Here is a 19,515-nt window from a genome sequence, read left to right as displayed (position 1 = left end):
CTGTATATATAGGATAAATATCAAATTTAATTCACGTCAAATTATGAAGATGAAAACAAAATGTTTTAAATACAAGGTTTAAAAAAAGTGTCTTTTAACTTTACAGTGCGTTAAGAATGTTTGAATGACAATGTTTCACGAAAGTACTACGTGTAGAATATTTCAAACATTTAATCAAACTGAATATTCTGTTATACGTCTTACAATGTTCTAAGTAGGTGACATTTGGTTATTATTATTTTAAATTAGTTTAAATCACCGTAGATAAATGAGATTTTTTCATTTTTCGTTTTCAAAGAGGAAATAACGCAGCGCCCTCAGTTGTAGAACCACAATCCAAGTGCATGACTGTCTGGCAACACGGCCACTGCGACGAAGGCGTTAGAGTAAATTTAATCTTTTCTGTGAGCTTTCTTATGAAATTATTTTATGTCATAGTTATGTAAATCTAAATCTCTTTTAGTTCAAAGATTCAAGAAATTGAATTAACGACCTACAGTTTGCTTTAAAAATAAAAAAAAATAAATCAATACAAGGAACGTTGGATGAATTTTTATACCTGATTTGTGAGAAATTACAAGTATCGCAACGATATCAAAGCCACAAGAAAACTGCAAAATAATTAGGATACATTGTGGTCGTTTTCTTCAGTGTTAAAAGAGTTCATCCAACGACGAAGAAAACTATCATTAATTTCTACTCAATAATAAAACATTGGTTGAAGAAGTGCATCTATTGTCACTGCTATGTGGAACGCAAATATATTGTTCATGTTCCTTTTTTTTAATTTTCAGAAAAAAACAACATACACAACTAGAAAATGAACTGGTTAAGAGAAGTTAAGTTGTTCTTAAGCTTTTTTACCATTAGATTTGTAATAAAATTAAAGTAACCAATATAAGTAAACATCCCACGTCAAAAGATTTGTAGACGTAGCAAATTCTCAACAACTTTATTGAATTCAAACAGTTTATAATAAAAGAAACATTCACATTTTAAGCTCAAAGAAAAATAAACCATCTAAATTAATTATTGGCAATAGGCTCCCTTAGACACAGTAGTAGCGATTGCTTCAATAAGAACGCTAATAGTTGTCAACATTCTATAGTGATATGTTGAAAACCAAGCAATCTAGAATGTATGAATTGTTACGGATAAATAACACTAAAACATGATGAGTTTCACGACCGCTCGCAATTTAATCCTTCAAATTCTTAACTGCAATCCGCGTACCTGCGAGAGACGCGTGGACAGAGGCAAACTGAAGGCGAATGATAATGTTATGTTGATCCCCGCGTTTTACCACAGCATAAACAGATACGTCCCTCTTGATTTATTCAGTGATTAGTAATAGTATACTATAGAAATTTGTAAAAAAAGTAAGAAAAAAATCTTTAAAAAGTGTACATCGGTGATTTGTGACGCAATATGACCAACTTAATATGAAACAATCTCCGGATAAATGGATCTTAAGGGAACTCCAAGCAAATTTAATTAAAGTAGGCTCGATGTAGCAATTTTATCAAAAACTTCGGGAAATGGATTTCAAAGTAACTTTCGTAGTTTGAATAAAAGTGTATTCTATTATTCCATGGTTGTCCGCAGTATGGTCAAAGAACACTTTTAGATTTAAACTGGCAATAAAAGTGTATCTGTTTAAATTCGTTCTTCGTTATGAAGTTGCTCTAATAAGCGTGTGTGATTGAAACTAGGCTTGTTAAAATGTATTTTTACCATTACCTCGCACCACCCGGTAAGTGTTTGCTAGTCTGGTGTATAGTGTCTAAGGGATTGCGAGAAGAGTGTTGAGTTTCCTGGCATATAAAAAAAAACAATACGTTTTAAACCGCTTTCTAAAATAGTTTGTGTTCCTTACAATCAAAATCAACAAATCAATCTACAATACAATACAATACAATCTAAAAACTCTTCACCATAGCTGTATAAGAATTATTAGTGGAGTAAAATGAATGATAAGAGTGCATAATGGAACTCTAGTTTAGAATGGTCAGACACACCATCACTAACAACACTTTGACCATACAAGCATCCAAAGTTGCTCGAATATAATGAAAGTGTTGCCTTGGAGTTAAAATATTTTAAATTGATTTAGTACAAAACTGATTCTATATACGTACATTGGCAAAAGCCACACACATTGCCTTACTATTTCTAGGCCTCAATTGTGAATAGTTCTATAATATTCTAATAAGACACTTACCAATCTCTCTGCGAAGTTTAAAGATACCCACATATTCCGTACTCTACAAACAACACTGCATTACGACACGGGCTCGCGTAACAATGGAGCGTAGAGGAATTGTCGGCTCTGTTACAATAGAAGCTCATTAGCCTGTCTGTGGTAGCGAGGGTTGTATGTGTGTGTGTTACGTCAACAGGCGAATCCTTCTGTTCTAGGGCCCTCCAAGGTCAACGATATAAACCTCATATAGTATCAGCTTTGGGAAATGTTCCTAATTCGAGATCACGCACCGGTTCAACATTCTTGCACAATGAAAAGTCTAAACGAAGTGGTTTATGTTTGCACACGAAGTCAGTCATTTTAAATGGCATTATTTCTCATAAGAATAACGTGGAGGAAGATTAAATTTTTTGGGTGGATTACAATTTTGAAATTAGAATTGTTTGATTCTTTTGGCCCACAATTAACAAGCATTAAAAATTGTAAACCTCTAGTTCATCTGGCAGTGGTCTACAATTTCCATTCCGACATCGATCAGTCACCAGTTGAATCCTTCTATCCTCGCCATGCTGCCAATGTTTACATTTGAAGCTTGTTGGTCTAACGGTGGTAGTGAGGGTGTGTGTTACGTAAACATCAACAGGCGAATCCTTCTATCCTCGCCATGCTGCCAATGTTTACATTTGAAGCTTGTTGGTCTAACGGTGGTAGTGAGGGTGTGTGTTACGTAAACATCAACAGGCGAATCCTTCTATCCTCGCCATGCTGCCAATGTTTACATTTGAAGCTTGTTGGTCTAACGGTGGTAGTGAGGGTGTGTGTTACGTAAACATCAACAGGCGAATCCTTCTATCCTCGCTATGCTGCCAATGTTTACATTTGAAGCTTGTTGGTCTAACGGTGGTATTGAGGGTGTGTGTTACGTAAACATCAACAGGCGAATCCTTCTATCTTCGCTATGCTGCCAATGTTTACATTTGAAGCTTGATGGTCTAACGGTGGTCGTGAGGGTGTGTGTTACGTAAACATCAACAAGCGAATCCTTCTATCCTCGCTATGCTGCCAATGTTTACATTTGAAGCTTGATGGTCTAACGGTGGTAGTGAGGGTGTGTGTTACGTAAACATCAACAGGCGAATCCTTCTATCCTCGCTATGCTGCCAATGTTTACATTTGAAGCTTGATGGTCTAACGGTGGTATTGAGGGTGTGTGTTACGTAAACATCAACAGGCGAATCCTTCTATCCCGGGTCCTGCCAAGGCCACACCACGTCCAGCCTTGACTTTCGCTCATTTGCAGCCTATAATCCTGCTATCTGTAACTATTGGCTGTAACGTTCACGAGGCGCCCATCACGCTGCACGCAGCCCTTGGCAAATCGTGAAACTAGTTCAATTGGCTAGAGCTAGGTCATTGATTGATCTTCGACAAAAACATTTGAGGTAAAATTTTGAATAAAACAAAAAAAAATCATAAACCTGCTGCAGAATGTATCAGCGTTTTATTTACTGCGTTTAACGACGTTAGGCTTTTTATTTTTAGGTCGAAATTCTATACCACAACCTTTTCTTACATGTCCTGAATCATCGTCAATAATAAATTAAATCTGAGGCTAGAACCGTCACCACTTGCGATCGGTCCAACAAACTTTAGATTTTCGGGGGAACACTACGTATCCGATCGTGACCTAGGATGAAGTTGCTGTAACACAAGACTAGGTACTGCATTTCACATATAGATTACATTAAGCGATTATTATCCAATAAGCCAATTAATATACATGGAATTTTAACTGCTACAAATACAGATCCAACATCTCCTGACTATTTCCATTGAAAGTTCGGACCAACTCCCAGAATATATTCTCAACAGTTGAATCGCAAGGCACACAAGGATAACCAGTTTATTTTTGGGTGTGTCTCCTCCAAACAAAATCTTCAACTGGTTAACACCTCGAACACATAAGCTAATCGACGAACGTCTTCCTGGGTGCATTTGGGGACCTTTAATTGCGATTCTAAACTAGGCTCTTATAAAACAATGATCTTAGGTAGTTTCTAGTTTTTTTTTTTAATTAGCATAAAGAAGATAGAGACAACAAACTCTTAAGAGGCAATGATGTTATGCCTATTCACATACTAATGGAAAACTATTCCTATAACAACCCAAAACAATACAAATCCTACAACTTCATTACCCACAATCTAAAGACCTCCGAACAAACCATTGCACCTAGCTCCAAAGCTCTAGATAAGTATCGCAATTCAATATCCGATCACTGTAATAAATCAGCGGTGCGACCTCATAACTAACAATATCCTAGCAAGGTAACATGGAAACAAATTAACTGGGGGAGTGGGAAAGTAGTTACTACGAGACGCGGTCGTGCGGAGAGCGCAAGGGAGGTCGACAACAGTTGCTGGTTGGTTAGTTTGCATGGTTGTATTGTCTTTTATTTTTGGCTTTTGGGTATTTATATGTACCGTACAGTACGAGAAGTAGCCATTTCCTTTCATTGAAAAAAAAAATTTAGCACAATGACCCACTGGAGTGTGCTACAAACTAAAATATGCTATAGGCATGGGAATATATTTAACATTGAAATGGAATATCTAGTTCTATCCTTTGTCAAATATTACTTAACTTTTGATGTTGATAGGTTCTTCTGGTTGTTGACAAACGCTTAAAGTTAGACCAGTTAAGCCTCGCGCGCACTGGGTCGGGACGGCACGGACGGACGGTCGGTAAGGGATTTTAAAAAAATGTTTAACATTGATTTGCATATGGGTGCGCGCACTGGGTCGTTACGGTCGGTACCGCACCTTCCGCCGTCTGCCAAAAGTCCGAAGGAAAGATTTCTAGGACATCCCGACGTCCCGTACCGATGACTCATCCGCCGTCTGCAGTGCGCGTTCGGTACGGTCGGTACGGACGTTCCGCCATTTTAAGTGCAGAGTAGTTTTGAAAGTAATCATGGATGTCCCAAAGTTAATTGTTTTAGTGCAAAATTACCCCGAGTTCTTTGACATGCGTAACCCGGAGTATTTTAACTCTGATATTGGTCCGTTTTCTCAGTAAATCCGCACTCAGAACATGTAGCAATTCTTCAAACTTTTGATGTGTCATCCGAAAGTATTGAAAGAACTTGTAGTCATCTTCCATTAAGTCTAGAAATAGAGCGTGAAACTCTCCAAGTTCTAATCTCTTGCGATTTATGTTGTGAACCCAAAATATGCGTTTTGTTACACTTCTTGACTTCTCTTCTTCTTCTGCCACCACCATTAGACTAACAACAATCTCTTCTTCACTAAACACAGCGTTCTATTCACTACACATGCATCACAAAAGCTATGAGGTGGTAAGCTCGTCATTACGAGCTATGTGGTGGTAACTACCAAAACTGCCGAACGTCCGTGTACCGTACCGACTGATCCAGTGCGCGCAGCCCCACTAAAAAAGTGCGGAACGTCCGTACCGTCCGTCCGTGCCGTCCCGAACCAGTGCGCGCGAGGCTTAATTCTTTTCGGCCCAGTTTGTTTTCTGTTTAGTGGATTCTATTAGTGGTTTTGTTTGAACCCAATTATTTTCGATGATTTACTTTTCACTCTTTTGTCGATTTCTTAGGTACCTAGGTTACCTAAGAATATGTTGAATGTTGTTCTATGGGCATAAGTTATGGTGTGATTGGAAGTTGTTGTTGGTTAAGTAGTGTACGAGTCTGCGTTTGCAAGGTTATTTGTTGTTGGAATGGACTGCTAGTGCTAGTAGTCGTGACTTTTGAAGTTTCTGGTCGCGTGACACCCACGACATGTTCCAACAAATTGGCCCTGATCGCACCACATTACCGTTCCCTTTTACCCGACCATCTAGCGTCCACCTGCTCCACTCGCTCTACATCGGCGTGATCCTAGGTAACCTCTACCACCTGGCTGAGAATGGTTCCAACTAATGAATAGGCTACAACTATATGTTACGAAATGAAGAGAAGAACCTAATCCACATCCAATCGATTATACGGGATAAGAAACACAGTCAGTTTCAACACATTTCTAGAAAATAGGCTATTTAACCTCCGTCTGTAATCGAAATTTCCACTTCAGGCTGTTTCGGCTGCCGTCGCCGGGACCCATAGCGGTCTTGTTTATTACGATTGATCGTATTTTATAAACCGTAGTGTTTTATGTACTTAACTAATTTGATGTTCCGACGTGATGAACATGCGTTGAAAATATTGCGCTTACACCTAAACTAGGAGCATCATAAAAGTGGTCCAAAAGCTATAATACTGATTTCCAGAATCAAAATACAGCGTGAACAAAAGAGTTTGACTTCTGTGTGATGCGAATATACTCGCATGAACAAATTAATTGGAGTAATAAACGAAAATAAGTAGCTGTAAAAAAACGTGGTAAACTTGAAAATTCACTGGGGGATTACATATGTTGTTTATCTATTATCACAGTTAACCTAATTGAACGGATGTGTTCAGTCACCGCTAGTTACTCAACAAGGAAAGTTTCCGGCGTTTTTGTCAAAAGTCTTCCACGGCGGCGGAACTGGTTCAGTTCACACAACTAACGTAAAGTCGAAACCGGACTTGCCAACTGGAGGGTCTTGGACAGCTTTTTCGATCGTTTATGAGAAATCCAAGTTGTTTTTTTGTCTTGGCGAGAGAATCCAAGGGATAATTACATGTATAATGGAAAGTGGGCACATTCACCGTGTTGCAAACTTGCATTTATCCGTGCGGTTTGAACCATTATCACACACACATTGGTATTGTTTTCTCTAGGTTTGACCTCTTTGACTATGCAGACATTCCAAGTTTAGTTTTAGCCATTTTACAATAAAAATAAAACATATGTTAATTGAGCCACCAACAGGCAACGCCGATGTCTATTACTGGTGTCTGTCGAATACGCGACCTTACTGAAGCCAAACTAAACTGTCAACGTAAAACTACAACAACTTTTATGCCACCTCAACTATCACAAGAGCACAAACATAACATCATTTTGAACAGTTACACAAGTGTAAAAAATTGGTTACATATGCTCCATATAGAGGAGGAGTCTACTTCTGTGTAAAGAAAACAATAGTTATACCCTCTAAGAGGAGTTTTTTATTAACTAAAATTTTACTAAAAATATGTATGTACCTGACAGTATTTCCACCTCCTTGGGCCCTACAATTTTATACTTGACCGCAAAACTACGATCAAATTTACGTCATCACAATTCGTAGTCCGATCACGATAGATTTGCAATGTTATGATTCATCAAAGTAATCTCAATGCACAATTTGCATAGCGCCTCCTCCTCTATAACAACTTACCAAGGACTTCCACGAGGGTCGTAAGGAACGAGAAGGATGTGAAAGGGAAAACGTGGGATAATCTGACACATTTGAATCAAACACATTTGTCGAAGGAAGAATATTCAATTGTTGAAAGTAGTATTTGTTGTCAGTGGTGTCGGAGCGTCGGTCGTTAGTGCTATCCCATACGCTGTTACATGATGGAAGTGAGAATCTTTTAATTTACTTTCTCGTTGTCTATACATCAGTTACGCAACTTATGTTGGTCATTTATATGGACTAAAGCGTGTATTCCATTAAAGTAGTCGCAGAAGTAGTAGCTCTATGTATAAACTATGGTATAACTTTAAGTTTAAAACGACATTTAACGACATTCGTAAATGTTTTTAAGGCACTCGCCAAGGCTCGTGTCGTTTACACTATCTTTACGCAATCGTTGCGTAAAATACTGTTACAAACTTGTATTATTAAAATCCACATAAAATGTTAACATATTTATTGACTAAATGAAACTGTAAACGGGTACATTATAAAAATCCACTATACAAATTCAAACAGTAGCCGTAGCGCGTGTTCGACATATCGGTGTAGTTTTCAATAACCATACTGAAGTCGCTCTGTAGATCACCGGTTGACTTTCAGCTTCAGCAGTTACCCGCTAAAAATACCAAGGAGATCCACAATGTTTCCCGCGTAAAATGTCGCGCGGGCGGGTGTGAACAGCCGGGACTACATTTTGTTCCCAAACATTACTGATGCTCGACAACCAAAGGGCAAGGTCTAAATTTGTTATGACCTTGTTTTATTAGTCTGGTTGCCACACACCGGGAAGATTATACCTCACAAGGTTGTGATGCTACGTCTATTCTGCATAAACTAACATGAATTATACACATCCTTTGCGATCATCACGTACACTACAGTGAAAAGAGGAATTCAGAATATCTCATATTGAACATATTATATAAGACACACCATGAATATAAATCAAGAGTAAAGGAATAGGGTAGAGTTATCAAACAATAACTACACAAATGGATATAATTTTATATGGTTTGAAAAGATGTACCAAGTTTTGCCGTTTTCTCAGTGATAAAACACCTGCCAAAAAACGTATTAATGCCATATATATTTCAATCAAAACAGTTATGTATTTGTACTGGAGCCAGCACGTTTATACATTTACCTAACAGTTATTTGCATTGAATATAAAGGAAACGCATTACGTTTTCAATTGCAACTATTCTAAAATAAAAATTGATACGATGACATGGGTTGATCGACATCTTTTATAATCTTGTACCTTTCACCAATATTGTAATACAGTAAAACCTAACTACTCATTCATATTGTTTACAGCCAGGTTAACCTACTAAACCCATTTGTTTGATGAACAATAGAGTAATTTCACATGTTTAATAGCAATATATTTGTAGCTTTTACATCTAATCCAAATAAGGCAGGCGCACTCGTAAAACCGCAATGACCAATAACAGTAACCGATAAGCGCGTTCACTTTGACCGTAAGGGACGCAGCGCCATGCCGTGCAGTACGGTTTAGTTGTTTCGTAATCAGTCTCGCTGTAGCTGGGATTTGTTGGATCTTATCCTCAACGAGCTTTGCCAACAGCCAACACACGTACGTGATTCCCTCCGAATAAATTCCAACTCACTTCCGTCGTTTTAGCGGCGCTTGTGACCGAGTCGTGCCTACACATCTACGGCTCGGTGACGTTGCACTTGTCTGAAGGTATTATTGTACTACAACTCGCCCAGATCAAACCGGTCGATAAGAAAGTGTATTCTTCGAACAGGATGAAAATGTACGAAAAGGAACATTGTATCAAAAGGTCACTTGGCACTGCATACACATTTTTTTTGTGCGTGCAAGTGTATAGGCAGAGGCGAAGAAAGAGTTTCTGACATTACGATCTTATCGTTAACCAGTTGAGGATTATCTGCAAGATAACGACTTAAACCTTCAATTTCTTGCCCATTTGTTTTACTAGTCAAAGGGACCCAAATAAAATGTATACCAGTCGAAATTCCTCACAAAATTCATAATAGCCTGAAGAAAAGGCGAGGGTCAAACCTTCACACATCAGAGTATCCAAGCAAAAATTCATCTCTATCGCCTACTTCAGAGTAAAAATCAAGCTTAAGTCTAACCTCCTCACCTACTTGAGAGTAAATCCTAACCAAACAGTCTAACCTCCTCCCATACTTCAGAGTAAATCCCAAGTCTAACCTCCTCTTCTAATTCTGAGTAAATCCCGAGCAAAATTTTAAACTTCCTTATTCAGGGTAAATCCCAAGCAAAAGTCTATCCTCCTCCCTAATTCAGAGTAAATCCCAAGCAAGGGTCTAAGCCCCCCCCCCTTTACTTCAGAGTAAATCCCTAGCAAAAGTCTAACCTCCTCCCCTACTTCAGGGTAAATCCCAAGCAAAAGTCTAACCTCCTCCCCTACTTCAGAGTAAATCCCAAGCAAAAGTCTAACCTCCTCCCCTAATTCACAGTAAATCCCAATCAAAAGTCTAACCTCCTCCCCTAATTCAGAGTAAATCCCAAGCAAACGTCTAATCTTGCCTACATTACGTTAGGCCACATCGTAGTAACCACATATGTCAAAAACTACTACCTCCTCATCTAATCCAGAGAACCCACTAGCAAACATTTCGCACGAAAATTTTAATATTTTAATAGACCCTATAAGCATTATTAGTTTAAATAAGATCTACAAATGTTACAATCTCCCACCGCCACTCGCGTGTCCACGTTAACATTATTGTTCCACAGTGCCCAGCCGCCCACTGAAGTAGGATCGTGACGTGGTCAACTTCCGTCAACTCCCGCTAGTCGTGAGGTCTCTCTCTCTCTCTCTCTCTCTCTCTCTCTCTCTCTCTCTCCCTCTCGGTAGACAATCACGCTAAATCCAGCCACCGGAGACCGGATTGTGCAACCACTGTTTACTTTTAATTGGTTGCGCACTCCAGTCCCCAGCTGACCCGGACTGTCCGCGATGATGGACGACTTGGTGTTTTGATGGCTACAACTGGAGCACGGGCTAAGTGGACAACAATTACCTAGGTTTGTACATTAGAATGTTTATAAAGCGTCACGGTAGATTTTGCCTCGGTGCCTTTGTAGCATACAAATAACGGTTTCGTAAAACTGTTAATTTTAGAGGACCTTCAGCAATCTAAGGATTACTTTGTTAAGTAACCACTAAATGAGGCAGTTATTTGTATCATCGCGTACTGTATTTTTAGTGTAGATTATACAGGGTGTTCAAAAAAGGTGGGGACATATTTTACCTAGTGATTCCTTGGGTCAAAATAAAGAGAAAATCAAGAATAACATTTTTTCCAAAATCGCTTCGTTAACCAGATATCCACCATTTTGTATTTTTTTCATAAACATTTTAATTGTTGACGTTTTCAACCGATCTTTATAAAACTTGGTATGTAGTTTAAGGTAGAAAAGACCAATGTTAGAAAAACAATTCATCTTGATTCAATTTAAAATTTCAAACGGCGGCCATTTGAATTATTTAAACTTAAATTACTCAAGTTGGGGTAAACCTGACTAGCTTCTGCCGTATTCTACCCCATTTTACAACTAAAAATCGTAATATTTCAGCTATTTCTTATTCGATCTGTTTGAACTGGGTATAGTTTGATAGGGAATCAAAACTGCTAAATAAAAGTGTTCTTAACATTTTTTCATAAAACCAGTCATTTTCGAGTAATTTGAGTTTAAAAGTTTTAAATGGCCGCCATTTTGAAATTTTAAAATGAATCGAGATGAACTTTTTTTATGACATGGGTCTCGTCTACCTTAACGTACATACAAAGTTTCATAAAGATCGGTTGAACATATTAAAAGGGGAAATGTTTATGTAAAAAATACAAAATGGGGGGATATCTGGTTAACGAAGCGATTTTGGAAAAAATGTTATTCCTGATTTTCTCTTTATTTTGACCCAACAAATCACTAGATAAAATATGTCCCCGCTTTTTTTGAACACCCTGTATATTAAGTTTTCTAATAACTTAATGAATCATTTATAAACATGTGAGGTGTTTATGTCGGGTAGGGCACCTATCGTAAACTTACCTCCGATTTGCTCGGACAGCTCGAGTAGTCCAGGGTCTCGCTGACAATCCTCGTCGCTCGCTTCCCACTTCTGGATCTTCGTAGATGTTAATGTCGCGCCGATCTGCTAGTACACAAGTACACACTGTGTACCTCGGCACGTCGACGCACCGTACACGAGTTGCTATTAAGGAATACACTAACTATAGTTACTCCTATAACTTGGTGTCAGCACAGCGACGCGCTGACAAGGCCAAGTCTAAGCTAACTACTAGGGCTGATAGATAAATAGGCGACGATTAGGAAATAAAATAAATAACCAGCTCCTAGGCTTAACGAAAGATCTCACTTCTCGAAATAAAACTAAAAATAATCTTCTCGGAATTAAAAGAAAACGACGCTAACTCGCGATAAGTAAATAATGAAATAAAACAAAACGTAGAAGGCACCTAGGCCAATTCTTCTTGACTTTAAGGAAAATAAATAAAAACTCCTGATTACAATAAAACAAAACCACTTTGGATGACTAAAAGTCGGCGTATGTGACTGCGACACTACACTCGCAGCGTCGGTCGATAAACTACGTTATTCTATAATGAACTACGATAAACGTCCTAGAATAGCCTAATAAATAACGCAATTTCCCTCGCCAAAGTGGATACGGGGATGAATACAACGTATACGCTGGCTATATACAGTGTACTTACGTAACACGACACTTCTAGATTTACATCCGGGTTACTCTCGCCTTCGTCCGGATACCTTATTATTTGGTTCGCTCGCACGGCGTAAGGAGGGTTGGTTGGTGTGCGCGAACCTAACGCTCGACGCCGACTGTCCTAAAGCCTGTGTCACACTACGCTACTTTACTAGCAGCTAGCGAAATAGCAGCTACTAAGTAGCCAATGTGACATAGGCAGTAGCAGCTACTAAGAGTAGCGCGCTAGTGAAATTTTACTAGCATGGAAAGTTGAACATGTCCAACTTTCCGTGCTACTAAACTGCGCTAGTGAGTCACGTGACCAACTAGCAGCTATCAAGTAGCGACTGTCGCCCAGTGTGACAGCTTCAATAGCAGACAAGCGGCTACTTGCACCACGTGCTGTCAGCCTGATTTGTTTATTCTCGTTCATTTTGAATAATTTCTGAAGTAATCATGAGTGATCCGAAGTGGGGTGGGGGAGATGTGATTATTTTTTTGAACTTGTATAAAAAATATCCGTGTCTTTGGGACATAACCTCTCTTGAGCTAAACTAGTAGTAGCAGCTAGTGAATAGACGCCACCAAAATAAGTGTGACAGGAAAAGTAGCTGCTATTTCAGTAGCTGCTACTAGGTAGCTGCTAGTAAGTAGCCAAGTGTGACACAGGCTTAAGAACTGTCCACTGTCCGCTGGTCTCGGCTTCTCCCCACCACGTCTACGGCAGCGCTTCAAGGTGACAGCGGCCGAGTCTCGAACTAGGAGACATGACCAGCTGCAGTGGACATGTGTGACATTGTTGTCAAGCGCGCTCAAGCCTTCGCGGCCTTTAAATAATTAAAACGAACCCCCCAATAAAATGTGACCATTACAAACAAGAGAATATAAGTTGTGTTATATTGAAACAATAATAAGTCCTGTGGAAAGGGAACTAAAACTAATCTTTAAGGTTTAATTTAGATTCACGTCAATTCCCATAATAACTCTCCGAACACTACAAGGTGGCAAAAGGAGAGTTAAATTTTCTCTAATAAACTAAATATTTATTATACAATTACAAATAACTGTATACGAGAAAATAATAACACTCACATCTAATGAAAGAAAGTAAGGTTAAAGATTTAAGTAGGTATCACATTTTAATCACTTGATTTTTATAGATTACTAGCTATCACTTTAGCATCAGCCTCTGCAGCGCTACCAATGCACAATTAGGTGGTTTAATTTAGTGGTTTTGATATTATAACAATTAAATATTAGTTAAGAGCTAACTGTCCGTATCTTGTTAACTAACTGTGGCCGAGTACTTTTGTTGTCAACTGGGGGAGTTCCAACATTTAGTATACTGTACTTAGTAAAATAATATTTTAGCATAATGTTGCAAGGCGGTCGTGCGGCCGTCGTCACAGCCTAGTTGCTACAAGCATATCTCTTCCTGTTGTGGCGTACCTTCACTGTACAATGTACATAATATACTGTCTCTGTGTCTGCATACCGATACTGCATGTACAAGGCTAGTGGAAGCCTAGTAAGAAATCTTGGATAGTTCTAGCACTTATAGCCAAAGCAATAAACCGTTTACTCTAGTTATATTGTGAATATGTTGCAGAATCTTAAACAATATTGTACGGTGTTTTCAGCAGGGTAACAGGGGCAACAGTGTTAACAAAACACCACTCAACAATTTTAATCTTAATTTGTAATGCTAAGTTTAACTCTTTGTAGTTTAGAAGAGTAGAGAACCACAAACAAAATTACAAATAAGAAGTTAAAGAGTACGTTGAAGTGGATAAGAGTTTGTTCAACTCCGTTGATAATGTCTCCTATGATGATAATTTCCAACTTTTTCACGTCAAAAGTCGACAAAAACCTATACAATCAATGCGAGTCCCAACCAGTTGTAAATCCAGTGACAAAAACCCAATCGCAACAGACCTTTCTCCTTGGAAATCACCCAATTAAGCTGCGACACGACACGAACATGACGTGTGTTAAACGTTCTGCATGAACATTGAACGCGGTCGTGTGCAGCACGCGTCGACAACGCCCAACAACACTGCAACTGCATCATGTCGTGCTGCAGTGCAACGGCTAATGGGAGGAAAGATCAGCGAATGATCTACATAATTAAGCGATACTTTCCATTATTGGTTGGTTAAAAGATACTAGCTCGACATGCTACACGTTCTACTACATTCTGTAGGTAAGATCTCAACAGCTGCGGATGTCCGACTAATCACACATTATGTTTACCTTTTAACGAATCTACAATTGTCGCAATTTGTACGCACATTCCATATCCTCGCGCTCACGCCATATCTAGTGGAGATATCACACAATCACACTACAATGACCATCGTGGTTAGTTTGCAACGGGTGATCGCTGCATAATGCCACCTCTTTGGCCTTATCTGTCTTTACGGTATTCCACTGTTGGAAGCACCAACTCCTGTGTTACCGGTATCGATTTGATTGGTTCCTAGACCCAGAAATAATCGCCGTAAATTTACGATGCTCTTGAAACAGTATACATAACAATCTAACCCAATCATTTCAAAAAGACATCTTTTAACTCCTTTTATGTTAACAAAAATCGTAATTGATCAGTGTACTCGAAATAAATATTTTTTAAATGTTATCAATATTTTAATCGCGTTTCGTATAAGAGACTTTACAAGAGGACACAGTCATTTTTACTAATAAAATATCCGAAACCCAGAAAGGACACACCTTGTCTAGTCAAGTGGAAAATTTTGAAAGGACGTATCTAAGCGGCAATATTTTGAACAGCGAAGTGAAATCGACGCAAACGCAACTCCGAGCGGTAGAGGGGTACAGAATGTACAAGTACAAGAATCTAGCAATCAACCGCCTTGGTGGACTTGTACGCGGTCGATGGTAATGAACCTGAGATACATATGTGAGGTCACCGGACCACTTTCCTTGTATCAGGTCTGAGGTCTGAGGGAAAGTGACCGTGAAACTTGTCCCTGGGGCGATCACACTTCAACCCGAGGAGAAACGGAGAAACACAACATCAATCAAACTGAGAAACATGCAGATTACACGCTGATACAACAGTAGCTTCCTCTCAATATCACTTGACAAAGGCCTAGGAGAAGTTTGATGAATAAAAGGTACCCGGAAGTGACTGTTGAATGTATTATGATTACTGATACGATGTCACCTGGTTTATACACTACTTCGAAGGATCGTGAAAAACTATTTTAACTTACTATAATGCAGTAATTGTTATATAACTCAAACTATATTACTCAATAGTAGTGTTTTTACGTATTGCTACTCCACATTTTGATTAAAGAATGCTTATTGAATAAATCAATGACATTGAGAAAGTCCAACATTAAAGTAAAACAATGTTAAGTGTGTTTATCTATTGAGGAGATGAATATCTTTATAAACCAGTGATGGTTACAAATTTAAAAGAAATACTTTTACAACATCAAATGGAGACTAACCTTCAAAAGTCAAGGCTCTGAATACTCTGCGGCAGTTAAAGATAGTAAACATTTTGGTAAAAACTTCAGATTAAGTGGTACAATATTTTATGCATATATGGAGAAACGAATAGCCTACGTAGCCAACCACATGTTAGTTCAAAGGTATGACAACTTTGAATAGGTACTTAAAGACCAAACTTCTCGACCATGTTATTCGTCTCGATCGTGTTATTTTTTCGACGCCAACCAGTAAGTTTTTTTTCTATGGACTTTTGTCACGGGAAAATCCAACTCAGTACTTCATGGGGTAAAATGTATAAACATATCCCTCTTCTAAAAAATACCATCTGGAATCATTTCACAAGCCGATGTGCTCGTGACACCTCAAGAATCCCAAAACGAGCCCATTCAAAGGGCGTGGCCCCTTAAAAGGCGTCACGTTAAGACACAGTCATTAACTTATAATATGACGGAATAATTATTCCTTTTCCGCGATGCAATGCGCAAGCCGAACGGCGAGCGCGCGGACGAAAGCGAAAGCCCTGACCATGAAAGGCTCGGCCTTGCGGCAACATCACGAGTTGTGATTTGACCCAACGCTGCACGGCTGGTCCCATTCATGTGGCGCGGGGACCGAGTGAGATCAGGACGTGTTATCAATTCGTAATTAACTCAGGAAACCCCTGTTTCATAGAAAGAGAAATTTCAAGACCATTCCTACCATTTATCTACTGATAAATCTGCAGCAGTTGGCTTTATTTACGTTTTCTTCCTCTTTATAATTAAAAGAAACAGAATACACGATTTTAGATTATCCACAGCAAAAAAATATTATGGATTGGAAGTGCCCAAGGCGGCTGTGAGTGCCCCGATTCTAAATAAAATTCCAAATGATGGAAACTTAGGATAAGAAAATCGTAGAAGCATCTTCCTCGTATGGGTACTAGACCTACCATTGCCCACCTAAGGACGATCTTAAGTTACGTAGCTAACATTAGAGCTACAACTACAATTTGCCTGCAGAATTATTCCAGTTTGATATTTAATAGAATTGTTTAAGCGAACAAGCGTTATGTAGTTTTTCCAGCTAGGAAAAAATATCGAATACTAAAATCAATCATAAGCAGGATATTACAAAGCTTTAAAACCCACTCTTAAACGAAGGCAAAATGTTAACCAATCAAGAACTCTACCCAACTTTTTCCAATGAGATTGATAATAGAGAGGGCAACCTGACGAAAATTTGACAAGAGGGTAATTTCACGAACAAGATCTGACCCTATTGATTGGGTCATCTTATGAAGAATCTCCTCAACCTGCTAGGTGAAGCAGGTTGTGGATTAAAACAAGTCTTTGAGCGCAGAAAATAATTTCACCGACCTTTACCATCAAAATGACCAGAAGAGTGTTACCGGACATTTTGCACCATTTAGACAATTTCTGATGATCTGGAGCCATAGATGTGTCATTTTACTAATCTGGCAATCTAGGGCCTACGGTGTAGCAAGGTGTACAATCAATTAGTGTAAGTTTGTTTCTCCGAATTCTAGTACCATAAGCAGGATGTAGCAAATTCCAAGAACCGCTTTCGTACGAAAAACAATTTCACCAATCAAGCATTTCACCGATCTCTTCACACACTGACAAGAAGATATACAGTAGTAACCTGACATTTTTTTTTTTTTTTTTTTTTTTTGTCATCTACGAAGAGTCTTCGAAAATATTAGTAGGTAGGTGTAGGGACAGTTAGCTCTAGATAACATTTTCAAGCAAAACTAAAAAATATACAAGAACAATTTCCGAATAATATAAACAGGATGCTCTAAAATTCCAATAACCACTCTTGTACGCAGAGAACAATTTCACCAATCATGAATTTCACCGATCTTTCCCAACAGATTGACGTGAAGTGAAAGGAAGTTGTCGGAATTTGACACCTAAGCGATTTGAGATGATCTGGACCGATTGGTGCGATCTGCCAATCTACGTGTAGCAGGTGTAGGGTCGCCCGGGGCCAAGAAAGTAGTCTAACCTTCGTCTCACTGGTCCACTCCGTCGATGCATTTATCAGCGAAAGTTCTCGTCTATCACAGACGGTTTATTGCGACCGGTTGCTTCGATGCTAATTATCGCACAGCTTTCGTTTCCATACAACTGACCAGGAGCCGGAGTGGGCGCATTGGAAAGCACAAGGCAACTTATCTACGATTGGACAGTTGCGGAGTTTCACGGTCATAGAATGCTTCAATTAGACGGGATTGGCAAACGTGTTCAATAACAGACCAGAATATCAGGATGTTGTAAATAAGTAGTACAAGTACTGATGAGGGTACGACCGTTACAAAGATCGGATTGTGGGTTCAAATAAGTTGCTTACGATGTGAACAACAAACAACCATAGTAAAATAGAAATGAGCTAAACCAAGGCCCCACCCCCACGAGCACAAACAACTGTAAAACATATGTACTTACAAAAGAAGACAATTTAAACACTTGTTACCTGAAACAAAAAATACATGACATTAGTAAGTTGAATAGAATGATTCATCTATATTACATTCAGTTATTAAATGATGGAGCATCAAGGATGGTCTTTAAATGGAAGGAATCAATATGTATTCTAGATATAAGCTAATAGCAAAGTATATTTGAATCCATCGAAAATGCATATGGATTTTGTTATTACGTGACACAATGGTTAACTCGCATGGAAAACGATTAAATCTACTGTAGGCATTGTGCAGGCAGTGTTATTGGAATTTTATAATATTTTAATTACTATATTAACACATATCCGAGTTCTGTGACACACAAATTATAGACTCCATTTGTGTGTCACTTAAGTACAACATAATCCCTAATAAATATAGCCGGGCGGTATTATAAACCTGTAAGAAATAGTAATATTAAATAACGCAAATATTAAACATTAATTTGTTACACACCTAAAAATAAACACATCTTATATATCCACGATTTTCCTAAGTAGAGTTGCCCCATAAGGCGATTACTTGATACTGCTGGTAGTACCGTTACCGTTCATACTACAGTACCGTATCACGATGTTACTGTACTACACATTTGGGAAGGGAACATAAGTGATAGAGCACTGAGCTTCAGTACTCGGGAACCCGAATTAAATTCCAGTCATCGCCAATGGATTTTATCCATGCGGCAGTGTCACGACCCTCTCAGCCTAGCCTGAATGAACGTGGACAACCTTTCGTAACAAGAGCCTAGCAACCTAGCAAATTAAATCAATCAATCCACAGCGCGTGATGGAAAGGGGCCAAAACAAATCAACCGTGATAGCCTAGTAGACAGGCATTTACGTGATGTGGTACAATTAATCGATTACAGTAGCCACTAGCCAGGTAAGGCCGGAAGCAATCTGTAGCCTCGGGTCTTCAATTACGATCCGCGGCGACACGACATAGTTATGTCATATCTTCCTGCAGTCCGGGCACTGGCAGTGCATCCGCCGAGATATTGATATGGACATTACATCATAAACGGCCTTCATTACACTTTAAACGGTGTTTAGCCCAATTTCAAAGTGTCTGCTTAAAAAGGGGTCAGTCTAAAGGACTTTCGTTGAGGATTTACTGAAAAACCTCATGTCGTCCTTTTATTTAAAAAAAGGTACACCGTGACAGTCCTCAGTAAATTTCTCAAGTTAGAGTTCATTTTACAGAGCCCTTAACGACAACAACAGAACTATTCACTTGTTTACTAAGAG

At 38.8% G+C, this 19,515-nt stretch overlaps 1 protein-coding gene across 2 annotated transcripts in view; it reads right to left on the bottom strand.

Annotated features, from left to right (window-relative positions):
* Positions 1 to 19,515, bottom strand: part of LOC129005951 (RING finger protein 17-like) — a 184,543-nt gene that overhangs the window by 88,635 nt on the left and 76,393 nt on the right. The gene's annotated exons all lie outside the window — the stretch shown is intronic.

This window comes from Macrosteles quadrilineatus, unplaced genomic scaffold (assembly GCF_028750875.1).
Source record: "Macrosteles quadrilineatus isolate MER2022 unplaced genomic scaffold, UCM_ALF_1.0 Scaffold_46__1_contigs__length_943047, whole genome shotgun sequence".
NCBI classification, from domain to species: domain Eukaryota; kingdom Metazoa; phylum Arthropoda; class Insecta; order Hemiptera; family Cicadellidae; genus Macrosteles; species Macrosteles quadrilineatus.
The sequence above is the reverse complement of the archived record's forward strand: the minus strand, read 5'-3'. Positions and strand labels throughout refer to the sequence as shown.